The following is a 22430-nucleotide window of genomic DNA, read 5'->3' as shown; positions in this document are numbered from 1 at the left end:
GGATATCATGAAGATGCAGGAGATAGGTATGCCACAGATCTGATAGGATGATTCCTATTGAAGATATTCATATATTATCATTAGTAATTTGGGGAATAAATACTAATTTTCCTTAGTCTTGCCCCTCATCAAAAGTCAAAATATATAACCTAGGTAAATATAAAATTGCCCGTCATTGTTATTTGTGTTGGTTAAGTCCAAAAGAGAAAAGACTTTTTGAAACAAAAACAAAACAAGACATAAAATGCAGTTAAATCTTTATTAACCATTCCTCATGCCCTAAATATTCAGGTTTTAGAAAAAGTTTCCCTAAAACATGGCAGTCATTGTTGCTCTTTTGGCCCATATGATCAGTCTTTTTCTACATGGTTAAGGCTTCCAAATAAAAAGTTTACTTCAGTTATCATGTTTCTGACTAAATTTAAACTAATGATTTCATAGATTAAAACTAATAATGAAAATAACAGCTAACCTGTACTGAGCATTTATAATGTAGCAGGTGCTCTTCTGTATGATTTACATATATTATCTAGTTTAATCCTTGCAATTACCCTGTGAAATAGGAACTATTTTTATTCTCATAGCCCAGGTGTCAAAACTAATGCACAGATAACTTAAGTAATTCATACAATGATGCAGAGGTGGTAAATGACAAAGTAGAGATTCAAATCCAGAGCTTGCCTCAATCATGATATCGTATTGTTTTCAAATGTGTAAGGTAATTTCAAGGATCTCTGTTGATCATATTTAAAGTAATCCTTTGGCTCATGTATTTTTCCCAGTGTGACGCTGAGTCACTTAACTGCTCTGAGTTTGGATCATGCAGCCCATTAAAAAAAGAAATGAATCTTAGACACAGATCCTCTGACTCCCGGTTTACTTAATACTTTTTCTCTCTTTCCTCTAGGTAGAAAGTAAAAGAAAGATGTTGATCTGAGTAAGATCTTCCAGTATGTCTAACACACCTCTCAATTTATTAAAAGTATATAATTTTTGTAGATTATGATTAACTCATCAAATTTTAAATTTTTATCATACCTGATCAATTTTATCATCTCCTGATAATTTTTCCATATAAAATTTTTCCCTGTGGTATTTTGCATGTTACTTTAGTCTTTCCCAGAATGTAAATATAAATTCTAAGTTTACCTAACCCTTCAATAATATATATGTGTGTGTATATCTATGTGTATATGTACATGTATCCATGTATGTGTTAGAGTGCTATAGAGGGGTCTGTGTCCTCAGCCTTCAAACTAGCAGTGACAACTGATCTTTTATCCTGAGTTCAGACCATAGGCATGATTGATCAGGAGAGGAGGAACACTAATCACTCTTCCTTTAATCATCACAGTAGCACCTTGAGATATATATAATAATTTCTCCATGTTAAAAATTGACATATTGAGTCCTAGACCTGTCAAACTTATTTCCTACATTTAAATAACTAGTAAGGGATTGCATCAAGATTTAAAACCTTGCACTCCAAAGTATGCTCCAAACTAGTAAAGCAAAAAGAATACAAACCTGGCAGTCAGGAAAACCAAGTACCAGTGTGTTGCTGCTAACTTGATGCATAGCTTCAGCATGTCCCTAAATCTCTGTTAATCTTGGTTTCATTCCCCTTCTAATGAGGGCATTTAGGTTCCTCAAGCTCTAACCTATAACCTAAGATCTGTATTATACATATTGTTATTTGAACTTGAAGTTCATAAAGAAATAAAGGCCAATTTTCACTTAATGTGTAAATTTTGACAATCCATGTAAATTCTCTCTAGTCTATAGTTTTCACCAGGGTCCATTGGCTCACGTTCTACTTCCAAGGAATCAAACCTTGGATTTTTATTCATTTTGAACTTATCATTTTGCAAGTTATTTTTTAAACTTGCAATAAAAAATATAAAATCATGTGTGGAAATGATCCATACCTCCAAAGGCACAGAAGTTATTTCCAGTTTGGTTGAGAGGGAACAGTAATGGGTTAAAGCTTTAGCTGTATGCATTTCCAAAAATTGAGATTTGTGGCAAATCCAGCAAAAATATCATTGCCTATTTTTTGTAAATATAATATTTCTCTTATTTCCAGGACCTTTTTCTTGCTTCAAACATTCCATAATTAAAAACAGAAAAACTCAGCAAATCAAAAATATGAGGTGATAACAGCAGGAATAAGAGCCACACCTGTTCAGGTTGATGGAGTGACTGACCCTGCCTTGGGGTTGAGGAGGTGACATTTGAGCTGTTTTGAAGAATGATATGGGGAATCATCAGATGGAGGATGGGCAAAAGTTGCTTCATGTGAAGCAGATTGTGTATGCAAATGAACAGCAGCCTTACATGGTAAATCCCAACAGAGGTAGCTTTGAGTCTACCTCTATTGCTCACTGTATGGAGATTCTTTTTACTAAGCAAATAAATCTCTAATCTCTATGATCAGTAGTTTATTCTTTTATATGTTATTTCCAACTTACTTAATCCTGACACTGTCTGTGCTTGTAATATAGTAGGTTCTATAACAATGCTTAGTTTTTATTTAATGAGAGAAAAATGTGTATACTAGAGAAAATTTGTGATTATTTACCCTTTAAAAATTAGGAAGATATTCTAAACACAATTTGTAAAACATATAATCTGCTTTTTTCACATATTAATACAATCGGGGTAGGTATCCTATCAATAATTATTTTTCTTAACATTCTTGCATGCTTGGCTATATTTTTAATATACCATACACTTAATTACCTCAAATTTTTTATACTTATACTTTCCATAATTTTATAAATATGACTAAAATGAAATGTCTATAATTGGTTTTAAAGCAAAACATAATTTAATATTAAAATAACAACTTTTTAAATAACAAGTGAAAGTATTAAAATACAGCTTTTTAATTAGGCTTTGTAATTATTTTATCTGAAAGATAAATAAATAAATAAATAAATAAATAAATAAATAAATAAATAATTCTGTCAATATTCTGGGGTAAGATCTGGAGTTTAGTAGAAGATAACCTACATGGTATTGGACTTATACACAAAGTAACACATGCAATACATTTAATCCTTGCTAAAACTCACATATGGTTCAAGTTATAGCAAATTCATCAATTCAGTCAGCTAACATTTGTTGAATCAATCACTATGCTAAGAACTGAGATTCAAACAGAGTAAGATCTGGTCCATCTCTCACTAACTTTTTAATAGTATGACCAATAGAGATGAATGCACAACAATTTTCTAATCAGGATTCAGCTTCTCTTTTCCCTGCCTGTAATGACTAGCAAGCAGTAGAGACTCTTACCCACAAAATAAGTAATAGCTTCTTTTGCCTGGGCTCAACAGGCAAGTAAGTGCCCCAGGTGGCAAGAAATGACAGATGGACTGGAAGTGCCCCAAGCCAGAAAACTATATTTTCATTTTTCCTCCACAATCACCAGGGACAAATTCAAGTAATTAGAATGAATGTTCATCTCTAATCCATATAAAGCACCAAATATTTGATACGTAGTAGACTCTAAGGAAATACTTGTCTATAATATTATTATCCTTGAATAGTGAACATGGGTTATCACACTTAAAGATGAGCAAAAAATAAAAATAAAAATACTGAAGAAAATTGGTACCATGAAAAGTGCATAAAATGCCACACATGCAATAATAAACACTCAGAAAATGTAGAAAATGAGATAAAAATTACTTAAATATATATATGTATAATTAATATCCTCAGAAGAAATTTAAAAATAAATTATATCATCCCAAATAGGCTATTAAAAGTGATCAGTTCCAATTGATATAAGGAGAACTATCATTAAAAAATTATTTAGCTGGATAATAGAAGAGAGGCAAGGAATGTCAGAGGAAGCTAGAAATTTTTGCTCAAGAATATTCCCAAAATGTACTATCAATAGTAAGAATTAATGCACAACATTAGCAAAAGTTAAAAATTTTGGAGAAAGTTCCAAACAAGTTTAAAATAATTTTCAGAAGATAAGAATACAGAGAAAAATTAAATAGTATGATTCATTTTCCAGAAGTAAACAAACATCATCATATTGAAAGTAATCAGACATCTCTAATTATAATGTATATTGTAAATAAATAAATAAAAATACTATCATAATTTGTGAATATCAAACTCAAACATAATTTCTTAAATACATTGCAAAAGAAAAATAATATAGTAAGATTTTTCTAAGGAATGAGTATCCTTTTCCTGTCATACTTCTCCAAATTAACATTGGCTTTTACAAGACAAGGGGCAATATCTGTATATTCTGTGGAAAGTGATTTTGAAACTGGAATTCTATATAATCCTCCAAATAACATTCAAGTGGGAGGATAAAATAAAACTAATTTTAGGCCTGCAATTTTGCAAAACTATATGATGAATAGACCCACTCTGAAAGTAATATCCAAGGATGTACTCAAAGTTTTAAATATTCCAAGAAAAAAGATTTAAGAAGTCATAATCAAAATTCCAGTAAAAAATTTGTAACTTCTACAAAATAAATAACTGTTGAATCATAATCCACTTAAAATAAATCAGTAATAGCCCACAAGATACTTACTTGGAAGTCCTGGAAATAGGATTTGGGACCAACACAGAAAGGAGAAAGTGAAATTAGGCACATGTTACTGTCCTATCTTGGGGAAAGATATAGAAAATTATAAATCTATGTACCTATAGAAACAGTTAAAAACTTGTGGTGAAAGCCAAACATATCTAAAATCAGTGGAAGGATAAATATAATAAATGGAAATATGTATAGCATTCAAACAAAAAGAAGGCCTAGCCCTCTCTTCCCACCAAAAACAAAACAAAACAAACAAACAAATAAAAACCCTCAAAGACAATAAGACAATTTGACCACCCAAAGAAAGGAAGAAATAAAAATATATTGGATATTAGTAATTGCAATAACGTAAATTGGACCAAATGTGGATATAGGCATAGACCTAAACCTCAAAGTAGGTATGTGCCTACATCTACACCCAGACCTTCATCTAAATCTACACCCAGACATACCTACACCTCCACAAATACATGTGCATAGCTATGTATAGTTACTGAGATAATGTATAGTCATTAAGACATATCTAAAAAAAAAAAAAAGAAATGGCAGCAAAATAAAAAGATATCAAAGACACTGAATTTATGGTGAGATCATTAATGAAGAGAAAGAGAAATGGTTCATATTTATATACCTTACAGTCTGTCAGGAAGAAATCAGAAACATGAAAGTAGTTAAAAAGGTTTTAATGCATAAAGCAAAAACTTCCAGAAGAATAAAAATATTTTAAGAAATCTATAAAGTGGGATATTTAAAAATGTTTCCTCCCCCAAACTGATAAAGCAAGAAGAAAAAAGAGTAACTTCATAGTATGGTTACCTAATACCATTATTACATTTGATTTCATAGATATAGAGAGATCTCTGTGTTCAACAAAACATGTCTGGTCTTTCCACTTACAATTGGAATATTTGTAAAAATTACTTTTTATTACATAACAAGTAAATGACAGTGGAAACATTCTCTGACCACAATGCAGAATCACCGGAAATTAAGAAGAAAATATAGCTACAATGTTCATTCACTAAGAAATTCTAAAAGGAGTTTAAATAATTATCAGACTAAGAAGAAATCTCACAGATGACAAAATTATTTAGAAATGTATAAAAATAACATTGCATTTAGAGTGTATGTATAAGGAAGTTAAAATGTTACACTGAAGAAAATGTACAGCTTTGTATATGCTTGTTCAAAAAAGGAGGGAAGAATATTAAAGAATTTTAAGCTCTAAAATCAAATAATTTTTAAAAGAATGAAAAAATGAAACAAAATAGCAATTAGTAAACATAAAAGCATAACTGACTAAACCTAAGATATAGAAAATTGATCAATAAAAAATAAAAGCCAGCACCTTAATAAGGCCAATGTCAAGTACAGTTAAGAAAAACAATAACAGAGAAGATAGAAATAGAAGATATTACAGACCAAAAGAGAATAGATGATACATTCTACCACAAGAACAAGCATATATTATTATTTGTTTAGTTATTTTAGAATTTACTATATTTCTATAGCATCATTTAAATAAATGTTAAGTCTAGTCAAAAGGCTAATTTTCTAAGAAAATGCTGAAGAGGATGTATTAATTAAAAGAAAACATTAATGGGCCAAGAATTGGATAAAGAAACATGTAGCCAAATATTTACCTTTTAAGAGGCAAGCAGTCCTAAATAATTTGACTTATGTATTCTGCAAACATCCAAAGATCAGAGAGTACCAATGCTATAGAAATTATTCCCATGAAAGAAAAAAATATGGAGAACATTCTAACTTGTTATGAGATAGTATAATTGATTCCAAAAACAACAGAAGGGCAGAACAAGGGAAGGACTGTATAAACTAAATCTCACTTCTAATGTGGATTTGTACAAGTATGTATTTAAAAGTTAACACATCATGACAGGTATGATTTATGCCAGGATAGCTAGAATGTTTCCTCATTGGGAAAACCATACATGTGATAGATCACTTTTGTAGATTTTAAAACAGATATCATAAGACCATGTCAATAGATATTGAAAATGAAAATTATGTTATAAAATATAATGTTCATTAAACTTATTTGAAATTTGCCTAGCAGAAAACTAGGGAAAACATTATACTTAAGGGTTAAACATCCAAAAATACAGTTGAAGTCAGCAACAAAGAAAGATGTCTGCTATCTGAGAGAAATAACAAAGGAGAAATAACAGCAGAAACACAGAAAATGGAAACAATCATAAGTGAATATTTTAACTAACACTGTATAATAAATCTGATGACTCAGATGAAAAGAACAGTTTACAAGAATAATATAATTTGGTAACACTGACTCTAGTAAGCCAATTCCCATTGCAGAAATAGAGAAATTTTTCAAAAAGCTGCTTCCCACAAAACTTCTGGCCCAGATAATGTTTCAGAGAATTCAACCCATTCAAAAATTAAATAAAACTTGAAAGGAAATAAAATATAACAATTATATAAAATAACCAGAAATAAATCTACCAACAAATATATAAAGTTTATATTTAAATACAGACACAGCACACACATACACACACAGAAAATCATAAGAAAGAATTGTATATAACAGAAAGCTACTGTTTCTGAACTAAAATGTTCAATATTGGAATGATGTCAATTCTAAAACTCCAACAGATTGTGCCATAAGGTTAAACTGATTTTCAAATTATTTGAAGTTAGTCAAGGCAATATGTGAAGTAACTGTTTTCAGGTATTGGAAAAGAGGCAGTGGCTGGCTGCAATTCCTATTAGAAGGGAAACATTCAACTTGAGCTGTACTTTTGCTCTCTGTCTGGAAGCAGTTTACCAACTGTGGTGCAGGGAGGTGGAGCCTAAGCCTGGGTCTTTGGTCCCTTTTGGCTGAGGAGGCATAAATTGGAGTTTGAAGCTGTTGAAGCAGTGAAACTCATGGGATGGTGTACTGGAGAGGAGGGGGCTGCCCAGAGATGGGGATGAGAAGGGTGGTGTCTTGAAATACATGGGATGATGCTCTACAGCTCCTTGGCTGTACATGTGCAGGGTGGGCTGCACATGTGCAGGGTCATACTTCAGGAGCTCATTGAATATAGCTGCTTTGGGGCTGAGATAAGAGCAGAAAGACAAGGGGTCACACAGTGCTTGGGGTTGCTGGATATTGGAGTTTGGGTTCTGTCAAAATCTTAGGTACTAAATCAAAGACAACAGCTTAAAATACCTGACATTCTGCTGCGACACCAGAAAGATCGTATCTTAGGAGAAAGTACCATACAGTAGAGTAAGACCTCCTCTATAGCCTCCCTAATAAAGTCTAATATCAGTCTTCAATGGTATCAAAACAGGCTGCAGGTAAAATAACTCCTTGATAGAACAAAATTCAATACTCTTTAAAAGACGTTAACATAATGTTTACTCTTTATTACATAAACACAATGTCCCCAATGCAATTAAAAATTACTAGACCTGTGAAGAAGAAGGAAAATGTGGCCAATAATCAAGAAGAAAAGCAGACAATAGAAAAAGTCTCTCAAATGACAGATGTTTGAATAGCAGACAAGGGCTTTTAAAGTCATTATTCTAAATATGTTTAAGGAGTTAAAGGAAAATATGATCTTAATGCAAAAAGAGATGAGCAAAGTAGAATCTAAAAGAAAAAAAGGAAATTCTAGAACTGAGAAGTACCGTATATAAAATTGAAAATTCACTGATCGGTTTAATATCAGATTGGAGTTGTTAGAAGAATGGGTCAGTGAAAAACAGATAAGAAATAAAGATTTGAAAAAATGAACAAAGACACAATATGTGGGAAAATACCAAGCAATCTACCGTAATGTAACTGCAGTCCCAGAGGCAAGGTAGAGAAAATGAGGAAAATAAAATATTTAAAGAAACAATGGTTAAAAATCTTCCCAAATTTGATTAATACTTTAATCTATAGATCTAAAAAACTTCAGTTCTAAGCAGGATAAATACAAAGAAAGCACGAACTAAGCACTTCAAAATGACAAAAGAATAGCTGACTCACTGAATGATCTTAGGACAACTTGCTTTACATTAAAGCAAGTGGATCACTACCTGACATCATAAACTTTGGATATGTTCAAATTCTAACTATAAAAGGCAAAACTATTAACATTTAGAGGAAAAGTTGGGGAAGAAAACATACTTTCATATGATTTGAGTGAGAATGTGCCCCAAAAGCCATAAATTCCAGATGTCCCAAAGGAAAAAGGACAGCAAAAATATTTTAATCATATTCATGAAAGAAAATACATAAACGCATTTAAACACTAGTCACACACTTGGAGAAATATTTAAACTTGGATATTACTCAAAGGGAAAATACTTACATTTTACAAAGCACTTTTAGAAAGCAACACAATAAAGGACAAATAGAAAAATAAGGGATATTCTTGCTCAATTTACAAAAAGAAATAAAAACAAATGGGTGATATTTATATCATATTACTTCATACTCAATAAAATGAATTTTATATAAAAATTAGCATTATGGGTTGAAGGCAAGGAAAGGAGACTCTTTTCTCCAAAAATAGAAAATGACTATTTATTTATTATATTTTCACAATTGTATATTGTGAACTTTTTGGGGGGCACTATAAAAATTAAAGAATAATGACTATGTAAACTCTTTTTTATAAACTTAAAAATGCCTATCAGATAGGCAGTTAAAAATGTTAGTGATCTTTGTAAATATAATTTCAATAAAAAACTTTTGTGCTAAGAAAACAAATGGATGTAAATATATGAAAACATGTTCAAACTCAGTAGTAATTATAAGCATGCAAATTATAAATATTTTTATGCCCATAATGCTAGCTAGAAAGTTTAAATGATTGATAATCAAATAATATTCAACATTTGCCTTGAAGCTTGAAACTCAAAGGATATATTAGTTAAATAAATTCCAAAGAAAAATAAAAGAGTTAGATAAAAGTGGATGCTATGTTCAGATAGAAAGAAGCAATAAGACATACTAATATTGAGAGGTGGGTTGAGAGTAGAGGCTTACACTATTCTACATGATATGGTAAAGAGAATTGTTTTTTAAGTAGCATAAATTGAAGTATTTTTCATGGGATGCTTGTATCATTAGATCAAAATAGATATTATCAATTTGGAAATAGCCACATTTACTGTTTCTCTTTAGAGATTCTTATGATTAAAAATATTAAAAGACAAGAAAACAAACAAAATGAGTTTGTATTTAGCTCCATTCTCCCAAAGGCGTTTATCATTGGAACACTACTTAATTTTTATTATATTTGTTTATTTTTCAGGGAGGAGAGTGGCACCAAAGATCATCCTTATTAATCTTTCATGGAATTTATATACCACAGAACACTGTGGTAAAAGTTGTTTTAAGCATTTAACTACTTGAAGGCAGAGGAACAAAATAATTAGATTTATGGATTAGAGAGAAGAGTAGAAATTGGAGATAGGGAGATATATTTGGAGGCTTATTTTAGCAATCAAGGGAAAAGATGATGTAGACTGGGACAAAGATCAGATTTAATATATGAATGGTGTTAAGAGAATGGACATGGATTCAGGAGATATAATGGAGGCAAAATCCACAGAGCCTGATGGTCCATACATGGATTTGGATAAACCCATTGTGCTGTTTTGAAGTTGTCATGTACAGCAGAAAAGGCCATGTTCTTTTTATCCACTCCTGTGCATGCAGATCATTGTGGGTGGGATCTTTTGATTAGGTTGTTTCAATTGAAATGTGACCCACCCAATTAAAAGTGGGTCTGGATCCTTTACTGGAGTCTGCTATGAGAGGATAAAAGGCAGAAGAAAGTAAGAGAGAGCTTAGGGAGAAAAGCCCCTGAGATGCTAAGAAAGGACCCACAGAAGCTCAGAGAGAAAGCCACTGGAACCAGAAGCTGAAAGCAACTAGACCCAAGAACATAGGACTAGCAGACTCCAGCCATGTGCCTTCCCATGTGACAGAGGTGTCCTGGATGCAAGCAGCCTGTCTTCAGGGAAGGTATCTTCCTCTTGATGACTTAACTTGGACATTTTCATGGCCTTGGAACTGTAAATTGTAAACTAATAACTCCCCATTTTAAAAACCAACCCATTTCTGGTATATTGCATTTCAGCAGCTTTAGCAAACCAAAACACCCATCTTTAGCCATTAAATCTCATACACCAGATCTCATGCTTGGTTACTACTTTATCCATACTGGCAATAATATTTACCTTACCTTGAGGCCAACTGATGGCCACTAGGTAGTATTATGTATTCAGAAATTTATTATCCAATAATTGGTTCGTAGGAAAGGATGCCAGCAGTGAGAGGATGGAAATAAAGCCAAAGTTTTGGAATGGGGAAAATATTAAGCACTGGGACAAGCTAGATAGTTCGGAAAATTAGTACCAGAGAATTAGTGACAGAAAACAACAAAAAGGGTCAATACAGAAACATTTTATTGGTTATTCAGGAACTAATCCATACAATGCTAGGCAGCCAAAATAATGTTGCTTTAGTTTTGTCCTGGCCATTTCTTTGGACTAGAAAACTCCTACATGGATATAGCTTGACTATATAGTAAGTGTGATGTCATTTGAAGATTCTACTATTACTAGCTTTTAATCCTTTCATTCTCTTGACTATTTTATTTTTCCTTTCTGCATTATTCCCTTTGCCTGTGATTTAAAGCAAAAATAAGTTCACTATTATAAATCAGTCTATTCCTATATCACAATTCTATTGTGTATCAAGGCCTGTTATGATATATCTGAAAGTTATCCAGTGGTTCTTCAAGATAAAATAACTTAGCTTTAAATATCCTTTTGTTAAGATGTTATTTATTGTTTTTCTACTTTATGTGATTCCTAAGTAAATTTATTATATGAAATAAAATGTTACATTGGAGTAAACAAATTCAAAGTTACTGTACTAGTTAAAAATCTACTGGCTAAAACACTAATTTTGAAAATCACTTTGATAATTGCATTTATAATTAAAATTGCTACCAACTATATATATAAGAAAGATTCAAGTTATTTTCAAATAAAAAGGTGTCTTAGTTTTCCAGGATGCTATGACATAATAAAAGCACACAATGGGTTGGCTTAAACCAAAGGAATTTATTGGCTCACGATTTCAGAGGTCAGAAGTCCAAACCACGGCATTGGTTAGAAGGTTTACTCCTCCCAGGGTCAGTAGTGTTTCGGGTTGGCTGGCAATCCTAGGTTGCTTGGCTTTCCCATCACATGGCAATGTCCTTTGCGTTCTCTTCCAGTTTTCTGTTGACTTTTGGCTTCTGAATCCTCCCTATGGCTTTCTCTCTCTCTGTCTGAATTTTCTCCTACTTATAAAGGACTCTAGTAATCTGTGTTAAGTCCCATCTTCATTCAATTGGGCCACACTTTAACTAAAATAACATTTTCAAGAGATCCTATTGACAATGGTTTCATATCCACAGGAATGTGGATCAAGATCAGGAACATTCTAAATTGGGATACATAATTCAACCAATCACAGAAGGTTAAGCCATTTAATGCACTGTCTTACTTAGGAAATAATTAGGTTTTTAGAGTGATAATATATTGCAAAAGTCTTTGAAATTAAAGCGTATCTTCAATTTCATGTCCTAATATATCTGCAATACATTCTAAGGAGCTTCAAAACTTATTAGGAAACAATACATATCATGGCACAATGTGCATATTTTAAATATTTTTTTGAGAAAATAAATCCAGGGACATGATTTTTACACACATATTTATAAGGTAACTGATTGAAAATTCACTTGGATCATTTTTTCTCAGAAATGACAGATAAAACAGTGTTCACATGTATATAAAATACAAAAAAAAAAAAATTAGCTAGTCTCCAGAAAAATGCAGAAAGCCCCCCCCACTCAAATAAAACAGTAAAAAATAATTTTAAAACAAGTATATACACATAAACTCAAGATATATAACCATATAAATTAAATGGTTGCCAAAGAGATTTGAGCAAAATAAATGTTTATTTCCAAAGTAAATAAATTGTTTTGGTTAATTTCAAAGGATGAATTGTAAAGTGAACCTGTATAAGCAATAATAAAATAATGCAAAGATTTGTTTTACTAAGGCTACATTTACTAAAATTAACATGCCACAGTTTAAAATAATTCAAAAAACCAATTCATTTTAGAACCATGTGCTACTGTTAATTTGTACAACATAAGTAATTTATATGCTTTAGTCATTAAAAACATATTTTTGCTTATTTTAATTTGAGTAAATGTCTTATATGCAAAAATTAATATGTGAGAACAGCAAGGAAATTAAACAAAATTATGCAATAAGGTTCTTGTCTTATTGGCATAACTATATACTCCAGGGTAATCCTCAACTTCAGAATGTAGTTTGCCTTTCTGTCCTTGTTTTCTTCAATTACATGAAAGCAATAACAAACTTAAGGAAAGTAGAAGGGATACAAACAGAAAGAAATAGTAATAAGCCTACAATCCAAAGAATCACATGATCCCAACAGTCTCTGTACTTCAGTCCTCAAGAAACAAATTTTTCTTTCTTTTCTTCCCAGAAGCAGAAAAAACAGGAGAGAGAATTATCTTTGAGTCACAACTGAAAATAAGGGCTTCAATAATAAGAAAAATGAAGAGACTCTGGATCTTTAATTTGGGAGTATTGGGACCAGATGAACAAGAGATAGAAACTTTAGGAGAATAAAATTCTTAAAACGACCAAATGTGGTAGTGAAAAAAATGGAAGAATAGGAAAAAAGGAGGGAGAAGTCACTTAGGGTCCTGTTTTCCAGCCGATTGAACATCTGTGGATTAGTATCTTGATGGCAGTGAGGTTCATACTATTACACATTGTAATATTTTAAAAAAATTGTTTTTCTTATTCCTTTGTTTTGTTGTTTGAAATGTATTTTATTTTTATAAAGTTAAAAAAAGGCTATTTGCTCATAATAGTTTGATCAAATATATTCATCCAATTTATATGGTTAAGATTCACTGCTGGAGATGTTTAATACAATAACTTAAAGCTCTTTTCAAAATAGGGTATGCACATTCAGTTCAGTGGCCAGGGAAATAATTGACGTAGGGAGAGAAATAACCCCTTCCCATGGTCAGTGTAAGGCAATGCAGACTCCTTTGGGGTGAGCTATGGGGCAAGGAAGACATCTACTTGGGGATAGCAATGTAAATACAGAGATTAGGATAAAGTCATTGGATGGAAGAGGGTTACAAACTTAAAAATGTTCAAAGTAGAGTCATGATATATGCATTAAGGGTGTCCCAGAAAGTTGTGAATGTGGTCAGGATCAATGTCCCTGATTACTTGCAAAGTGGGCATGTGACATTTTTCAGGTTGAGTTAATTCAACAAATATTTGTGGAGAGCTTATGATTTTCAGGACACTGGGCTAAAGTACCTGAGATATCAAGATAAGCATGCCTCTTCCATTTCTCACCACCCCTATTCAAGATACAACACAGTGAGAAATTATAATCATCCTAGGTATTTATTCATGCCATCAAAAAAATCTTACTTTCTTAGTCATAAATCCATTCATTCATTCAACTCTTATTTATTGACATTATGTTAAAATGTCTCTTGGTTATGAAATCTGCAATGAAATTTTCTGCATACTAATTTACATCTTATTCATTCCACCCTATACTTCATATTCTAAGTTATTTCAAGTTTATATTTTACTATTTAATGCTATTTAATTCATTTCAACAAATCCACTGTTTTGTAGCTTTTGATATGACTTTCCAAAAAAAAAAAAAAAAAAGAAAGAAAGAGAAAAAGAAAGAAATATTTAAATATTTTAACATCATTTAAACTAAAACACAATAAAACAAACACTACAAAACTGTGGCAAATTTTGTGCCCCTATGGTAAAATGTGGTTATATTTTATTTTTTCCCCATAATTTTTCTTTATAATCACATATCTGAAAAAATATGGGCTATGTATACTCAGCCCAAAGATAAATTCAAAATTAAAAAACAACAACCCAATTAAAAAATGGGCAAAGAAATTGCATAGATATTTCTCCAAGGAAGATATACAAATGGCCAATAAGCACATGAAAAGATACGTAACATTATTAACCATTAAGGAAATGCAAATTAAAACACCAATCAGATATTACTTCATACACATAAGGAAAGCCATTATTATAACAATTGAAAATAGCAAGTGTTGATAAAGAGAAATAGGAACTCTTGTACATTTTTGCTGAGAAAGTAAGATGTCATAGGCACTGTGGAAAACAAATCAGCAGTTCCTCAGAAAGTTAAGTATAGAATTACACAAGACCCAGCAATTCCTCTTCTGGGTATATACCCAACAGAGTTGAAAGCAGGAACTTGAGCTGATATTGTACAATAATATTAATAGCAGTATTATTCACAATAGCTAAAAGGTGGAAACAACTGTTCATGAACAGATGAATGTATAAACAAAACGTAGGGTATACATGCAATGGTATATTTTTCCACTGTAAAAAAGAATGAAGTTCTGATACATGTGACAACATGGATGAACACTGAAGGCATAATGCTAAGTGACATAAGCCAGACATAAAGGAACATATATTGTGTAATTTTATTTATGTGAAATAACTAGAAAATTCAAATGCAAACAGACAAAAAAGTAGATTACAGACTACCAGGAGCAAGGATAGGAATGAGGAATGAGAAAATAATGCTTAATAGGCACAGAGTTTCTGTTGGGGTGATGGAAAAATTTTGGTAATGAATGATACACAACATTGTGAATGTAATTAACATAAATTGTATACTGGAAAGCAGTTAAAAGGGGAAATTTTGTGTTGTATATATGTTACTCCAATATATTTTTTAAAAATAGACAATTTTTTTTATTAATACCATTACTTTCTACTTATTTAAAATATTTTATGGAGCAAAATACTTGAAAATGGAGGAGAATAATTCACTATGGAAATACATAAATCTTTCACTTTTAAAAATTGCCTATGTTCTAAAAGTTCTTTCCTTTCCAAAAATCACAAATAAGCTCTTTTCTTTTTTGTTCAAATATACAGTGAAAATATAAAACATACACAGAAGAATAAGAAATCAATAATTTTCTGAAATTATAGTCATTTTGATCACTTTAGATTTGCTGCTCTTTGGAGAAAATGGAGAGAAAAATCTAGAAAAGAAAGCTCATTTTTATTCTATCACTCTATAAAGAGGATTTAATTGAATTTTCATATTAGAAGGAAGGAAAATACTGTGACAAAAATTACACAAATATAGCAAAAAAGAGCTATTGCTCTAGGGTCATTTTTTAAAAGGAAATTTCAAGTAAATATACAAATCAATATTGGTTGCACAGGAAGTATGAAATGGAAAGTGAATATTTTAGGGTATCATTTTCCATACACATAGAAATTGTATATAATCCAAATGCTACCTAGTATGTAGTAAAATAAAACCTCATTTTGTACAAATCTTTTAAGTCAAACAAAGATTAATTGGCAATTAATTTCTCCTTTTTGTTCAACTAGTGTAACTAGTATCTTGGATGCTACTGACATACAGTGAAGATGTAAATGATCTGCAGAAGCTCTTTTCTATTGAGAGTCATTTTTCTTTTTTTCTTTTTTCTTCCTGGTCCTCAGCCTGAGACACTTCAATTGTCTTAGCTTAGAGTTCACTGATTCTTCTGACAGCTCCAGTCTCCTACTGAAACTCTCTAGGAGATTTTTCAATTCAGTTGCTGTGGTCTTCAACTCCAGTATTACTGTTTGTTTCTTTTTTTAAATTTCTATCTCTTTTTTCCTGAGTTGATGTAAAAAATAAATTGTTACATATTTAGAGTTTCTTAATAGAAATTTAGTATCATATTTATATTTTAAGCCTTATAAATATTGGAAAGCTGTAAAAACACAAATTTCTAGTATGTACTGTTTTAGTTCTAATAGAGTAGAAGCTTTTTACATTATAGATGTCTATGAAGCAGTTAAAACAATACCATGGAACAAATTCCATACCCATAAAATATGGGCTTTTATATGTGGTAAAATCCACATTTAATAAAGTAAGTACATTTTATCACTACTTATGTTAGACACCAAAAGCAGGTATTTAGGAAGATGCTATGCTATACAACCTAAAAACTGTAGTTGAAAAAGTATGAATACACAATTCTCTGCATAATAGTTTGCATTTGTTTTGTGGCTAATACAAGTAATATCGTAAAAGAAATTTGAGGACAAAAAATAAATTCAATGTTATACTGTGTCTGGGAACTCAATACTCCACAAAATTGAAGACTGATAAATAGCACTCAATATACATATAAAATAACAAAATAAGATGTTAATTTTCAGGTTCTTAATATGTGGTTTAATGCATTTGAATGGGAAAAAGAACAGATTTTTTTTTCAAAAGAATAGAGGCAAGAAATGATATAAAAATGGATTTAGTGTTTCCATTTTTAGTATTAATTTTGTATTTAAATAATAGGATATAAATCTGTTCTCATAATAATCAAAGTTAATAATAAACTTTGTGAGGATAAAAGACAGTGAATACTGGAGCTAAAATATATGCACAACTTTATCAAATATCAGTCATTCTATGTGGATGTAAAATTCATCATTTTTAATTTGAAGAATGTCAGAATTTACTTCTGGAGCAGTTCATAGTAAAAATCTCAATAGCATTTATCAGATGATAAAAATTAGAGGGAAAAGAATATGGAAATGTTATATTTTGAGTTTGACAGCTAAGAAAATCATCACTGAATCTGTCAAATTGAAAGCTAGTGAAAATGGTAAGGGAGTGCAAAATAAAGTCTGGGTTTCTTCACATGATCATAATGAGAATCACCAAGATTCAAAATATTATTCTGATTGCTATGGGGTTTTCCTACAATACCAATGTACTTAAAGTATTGTGAAGTTTTATAAAAATTGAAGTGAATGAATGATGATATTCATGCTGTTAGTTGTTTACAAATTTTCATTGAGCTTCAGGAGTTAAAATATAGAAGAGATAAAACTGATAAAATTACAGCCAAAACACATTTGCTATAATAGGGAAAAGTATGCTGTTATAAAAAATATGTTAGCTTATTTTCCCCCTTTATCGAAGTAGGTTTCAGGTAGTATGTATTATTGCACAGTATTTTAAGCAATTTTAAAACAGCACACACAATATTACAACACATACAGTACTACTTAGGAAAGAATCCAAGCACTGCAGAGAAAATAGTTAAAAGAAATTCCTAAGAAATGTACCTTATGCTAATAAGAATTGATTCACAAACATAATCAGAATTCATTCTTTAACTGGAAGTCTGAAAACACTAGGATATTTGGCTATATAGATATGGATAAAGCTATATAGATACAGATATAGATACAGATATCAATGATATTAATATTGATATATTCATAACACACCTAAATGTATTTTTATTCATTCAAAAAAACCCACTTTCTCATATGTATCATTTCATAATTCACTTCCACATCATTCCTTTGTAGTAGACTTTTTTAGTTACTTTTATTTTGTAAATGAAGAAAAATAAAATACAGAGGGGTTAAATGTTTTCTTACATGTTTTAATAAAAATACCAGTTTCAGAACATAAAACCTGTTCTCAAAAATGCAGTGCCCTTTTTACATAGATGCATTTATACTGATACATGTGTTACTGACAACAATCCTATGTTACAGGTATTGTTACTGCCCTGTTTTATAAATTGAGAAGTTTGAGAAATGGAAGATAAAGTAAATTGCCCAATGTCACAACTATAATGTGGCAGAACTAAGAACTGAACTCAAGGAATGAGGATTTGGAGTCTGCCCTCTTAACCACCATTCTGCCCCACTTCTCAGGACTAATTAAATAGCTCTTGCAACAGCATAGACAAAAATAATGAGGATTTTATCTAGGCTGATAGTGAGGTGAAATCGTTAGGGATTTGTGCCTTATTTTAGGGAGTGATAGAGACTAGTTTAAAGTGATTTTGAAGTTTGGGGCCCAGGTGTCATGGTGCATGACTGTGCTGTTTAGAGAGATTGGAAGCAAAGGAAAAAGGCACAGGTTGGGAAAACACATTTTGTTCAGTTTTTAAAATAGGAAGTTTGAGATACAAGTAAATATTAAAATAGATATTTCCAACATACAATTGAATAAAAAGATTGAAAAATCAGGGAGAAGTTTGGGATCCAGAAACCAGGAAGGAAGAGAATCAAACACTGGAGGAAGCCATTCAGAGTTAAGGAAGATACCAAACTGGGGGACTTAGTTTATAGAAGGTAAAAAGAGAAAGCTGAGCATGTTCTCACACTTGGCCTCACTTAGCTTAGTGAATTAACAGGCAGTGTTACTTGCTAAGAGTGAGAGGCTAGTGTTGGATCAGGGGATTTGGGGAAAGAATAATAATAGCACTTAACATTTATTAAATACTTTATGACTAATGATACACTAAATACTTTACAAGTGTGATCTCATTTAATCTTCACAACTATCCTAAGCAGTAGGTGCTACCATTTCATTCATTTTACAAATGATAAAATTGAGGAACAGAGGGGTAAATAAATTACCCAAAGTTACAGTTTGTAAAATAAGCTGCTATGTGTCCAGGAAATTTGACTTCATGCTTTAAACTAATATACTATACTGTCTCTTGTACATTAGAACTCTTTAATAATACAAACTTGAAAAAAAAAAATCTGTTTAAGAAAAACTCAAATGATTTCCTAGTTGCATCAAAAGCTGAATTTAAATACAATAATTGTAATGGTACTGTGGTAGATAAAATTATGTGCCACAAAAAAAGGCATGTACTTAGTCTTAATCTGCATTGCCATGGGTGTGAACTCGTAAATAGGACCATTTGAAGATGTATTATTGGTTAGTGTGGCCCAAGTGAATAAAGGTGGGCCTTAATCCATATTACTAGATTCATCTATAAGCAGAAGAAATTCAAATGCAGTGAGTCAGAGAAGACCACAGGAAGAAGCCAGAAGTCAGAGGAAACCAGAAGAGAAGACAAAAAGAGAGATCACAGAAGGCAGAGATGTGAGCCAAGGAACCCCAAGGATTATGATATGCAGCATTAGAATGCTGCAGACTTTGGACAGAAAACATGACTTTGCTAACACCTTGGTTTTGGACTTCTAGCCTTCCAAACCATTAGCCAATAAATTCCTGTTGTTAAGCCAATACATTGTGTGGTATCTGTCATAGCAAATGGCAAACTAAGACAGACACCAATATGCAAAATGGTATGATTTTCTCCAGTGTGGTTTAGCTGAGGTAGCTCAGAGTGCCACGATTTCCTTCTGAAATGCCCTCTTTGTCCACTTCAGGCATTTCACATTAGTCCTTCAAGACTCATGGAATCACTGCTCCCTTAAAAAGCCTTTTGTGATCCCCCTTTCTCTGCCCTTACATTAGGGACTAAGAATCTTTCTCAATATGCAGCACCATGGATGTAGCTTTATCACCACACTTACCTGTGTCATTGCCACTGGTTAACTCAACTATTTGCCTCTCTATCCAGAGACTTCCTGGAGTGTCAAAACTGGTCCTTGTGCCTCTGAAATTCAGGTACATAGACGATATGTATATAGACAATGCAAGCCTGATAAACATAATAAGTGAAAGTTCTTTTTATACATATTGAAATCATGTTATTGATATGTCAAGAGTATTGGCTGAAAAGCTTTATTTTAGTACGGGTGTTGTTTTATCCTGAAGAGGAATTAAACTGATTGCTATGTATTTCCTTTTTGACACCACTGTGACAAATGACATTCTCCTCCTTGTTGGGATGAGATCAAAAAAGCTTTATTTACAGAACACGTCAAAATATTCTATGGCATTACTTTACACTTATTATCTTTATTTCTTAATTATTTAAATTAAGGCATGAGAATTATTTACCTGTAATGTAATATGATGGGCAGGCATATAATGAACAAAAGTCATACAAGAAACTGATTAAAATGTCAATTATTTTTAGATTTATCCTGAAAATTCATTATTTACATGACTTTAAGTGTATATTCCAGATGCAGAATATAAGCAAAAATCCTCTATTTGTTTTATGCATATAAATCAGTGGGCTAGATGGTGAGGTTAGATGAATTTAGCAAAACACAGAGCTAGTTATATTATATGCTACCGTCTGAAATGGACAGATGCGAAGTTATTATCTAAGCATATGTTGAGGCTTAAGCCTTTTTATGCCTTAATTTCATGCTTTCTTTGATGCATAGTTTATAAGGCAAGCAATCTGGCAAACCATATTAAGAGTTCTCAAGAAAGACAAAAGCTACACCAAGTAAAACTACATCACAAAGCCCAGAACTAGTTTGCAGTATATTTTTGTTCCAGTTCAGGCATGTTTTACATATGGTAGTACATCTGTCTCCTCTTAGGAAGTTCCTCTGTTTAATGAGTGTTCTTCAGTGTGTTTTATTCATATACTTTGTTCACTATACCTATACCTGTTAAAAAAGGATGTCTTCCTTCACATATTTCTGAGGAGTTCCATAACATTTTTAACAGTTTTTTATTTAGAAAATGTTCAAACCTATCAAAAAGTTGAAACAATACATTTGTGTGCCCTTCACCAGATTTATTAACATTTTGTCATGTGTTTTATTGCTCCATTGCTCTACACATACACACAAACACACACACACACACACACATTTTTTCTTGAAACAGTAGTGTGTTGAACATATAATGACATTTTACCACAAACTGCTTTGGCACAAATTTCTTTAGCCTAAAGATATTCTGTGACATAACCACTATATCATTTTATCACCTAGAAAATAGGCAATAATTCCATATATTTTCCAAATTCATATTCAAATTTCCCAAATTGTCCCAAATAATTTTTATGCTGTTTTTATTTTTATTTATGCTTGTTTGATTCAAACAAGTTCACAGATTACTTTTGAGCATTGTTTCTCCTTGGAATCCTCTAACCTAAAGCCCCTTTACACATTCCAAACCTCCCTTTATGTTTTTTCCATGACATTAACTTTGTCCAAGTAACCAAGGCTAGTCTCTGTAGTAAAGCTCACATTATGGATTTGTGTAATTACCATCTCATGATGTTGTCAAACTTTATTTTGTACCCTTTGTATTGTGAGTTAATCAAAATTTAGATCTAGGATTAAATATCTTTTGCAATATAGATGATGCATTGCTTCAATCAGTTGTCAGATAATGTCAGGTTGCCCATTCTTATTCACGCTAAATTTGATCACTTGCCTGAGGTGGTGGATTACCAGATGCCACAATTATAAATGTATATTCTTTTCTTTGTAATTCGCCTCCTCACACATTTTTATGTTGACATCAAAATTGTTCATCATGAGTTAATCAGTTTCAAAGGACATTTATTTTAGTTCTTTGCATATTGTTAAATATATTTTTTTCAAAACCTTGAAAAAACCACAAATTTTACTCATTTAATATATGGAAAAGAGTTCTCACTCAACTGAATTGACAAATGATGCAGGCAAATCAGACAATGTTAATATTAAAAGGTTGACATTTTGTAATTCAAAGAAACATGGTAATCTATATATCCATAATAATCATCATGCTTCTAAATTGTGATTCATAGTAGAAAGGGAAGTGGGACAAACCAGGAGAGAGAGAGAGAGAGAGAGAGAGAGATAGAGAGAGAGAGAGAGAGAGAGAAGCACAGAGGATTTCCTTTGGTTTATAGGCTGAATGAAATAAAGAGTGCCCATTTCAGTTTTTATTACAGAAGCTTTCATTGCTTTGCTTTCCTAGTGCTCTTCTTCAAAAGAAATTTATTCTATAACTTTCTCTTTATTTAGTGCCCAGGAGGTTGTTAAACCCTGA

General features: G+C 31.6%; 1 protein-coding gene across 2 annotated transcripts in view; it reads right to left on the bottom strand.

Moving 5' to 3' along the window:
- The window catches only part of KLHL1 (kelch like family member 1), a 449643-nt gene that overhangs the window by 320158 nt on the left and 107055 nt on the right, over window positions 1-22430 (bottom strand). The window lies entirely within an intron of this gene.

Source organism: Choloepus didactylus, chromosome 12 (assembly GCF_015220235.1).
Source record: "Choloepus didactylus isolate mChoDid1 chromosome 12, mChoDid1.pri, whole genome shotgun sequence".
In the NCBI taxonomy this organism is placed as follows: Eukaryota; Metazoa; Chordata; class Mammalia; order Pilosa; family Megalonychidae; genus Choloepus; species Choloepus didactylus.
This window is presented reverse-complemented; position numbering and strand designations above follow the sequence as displayed.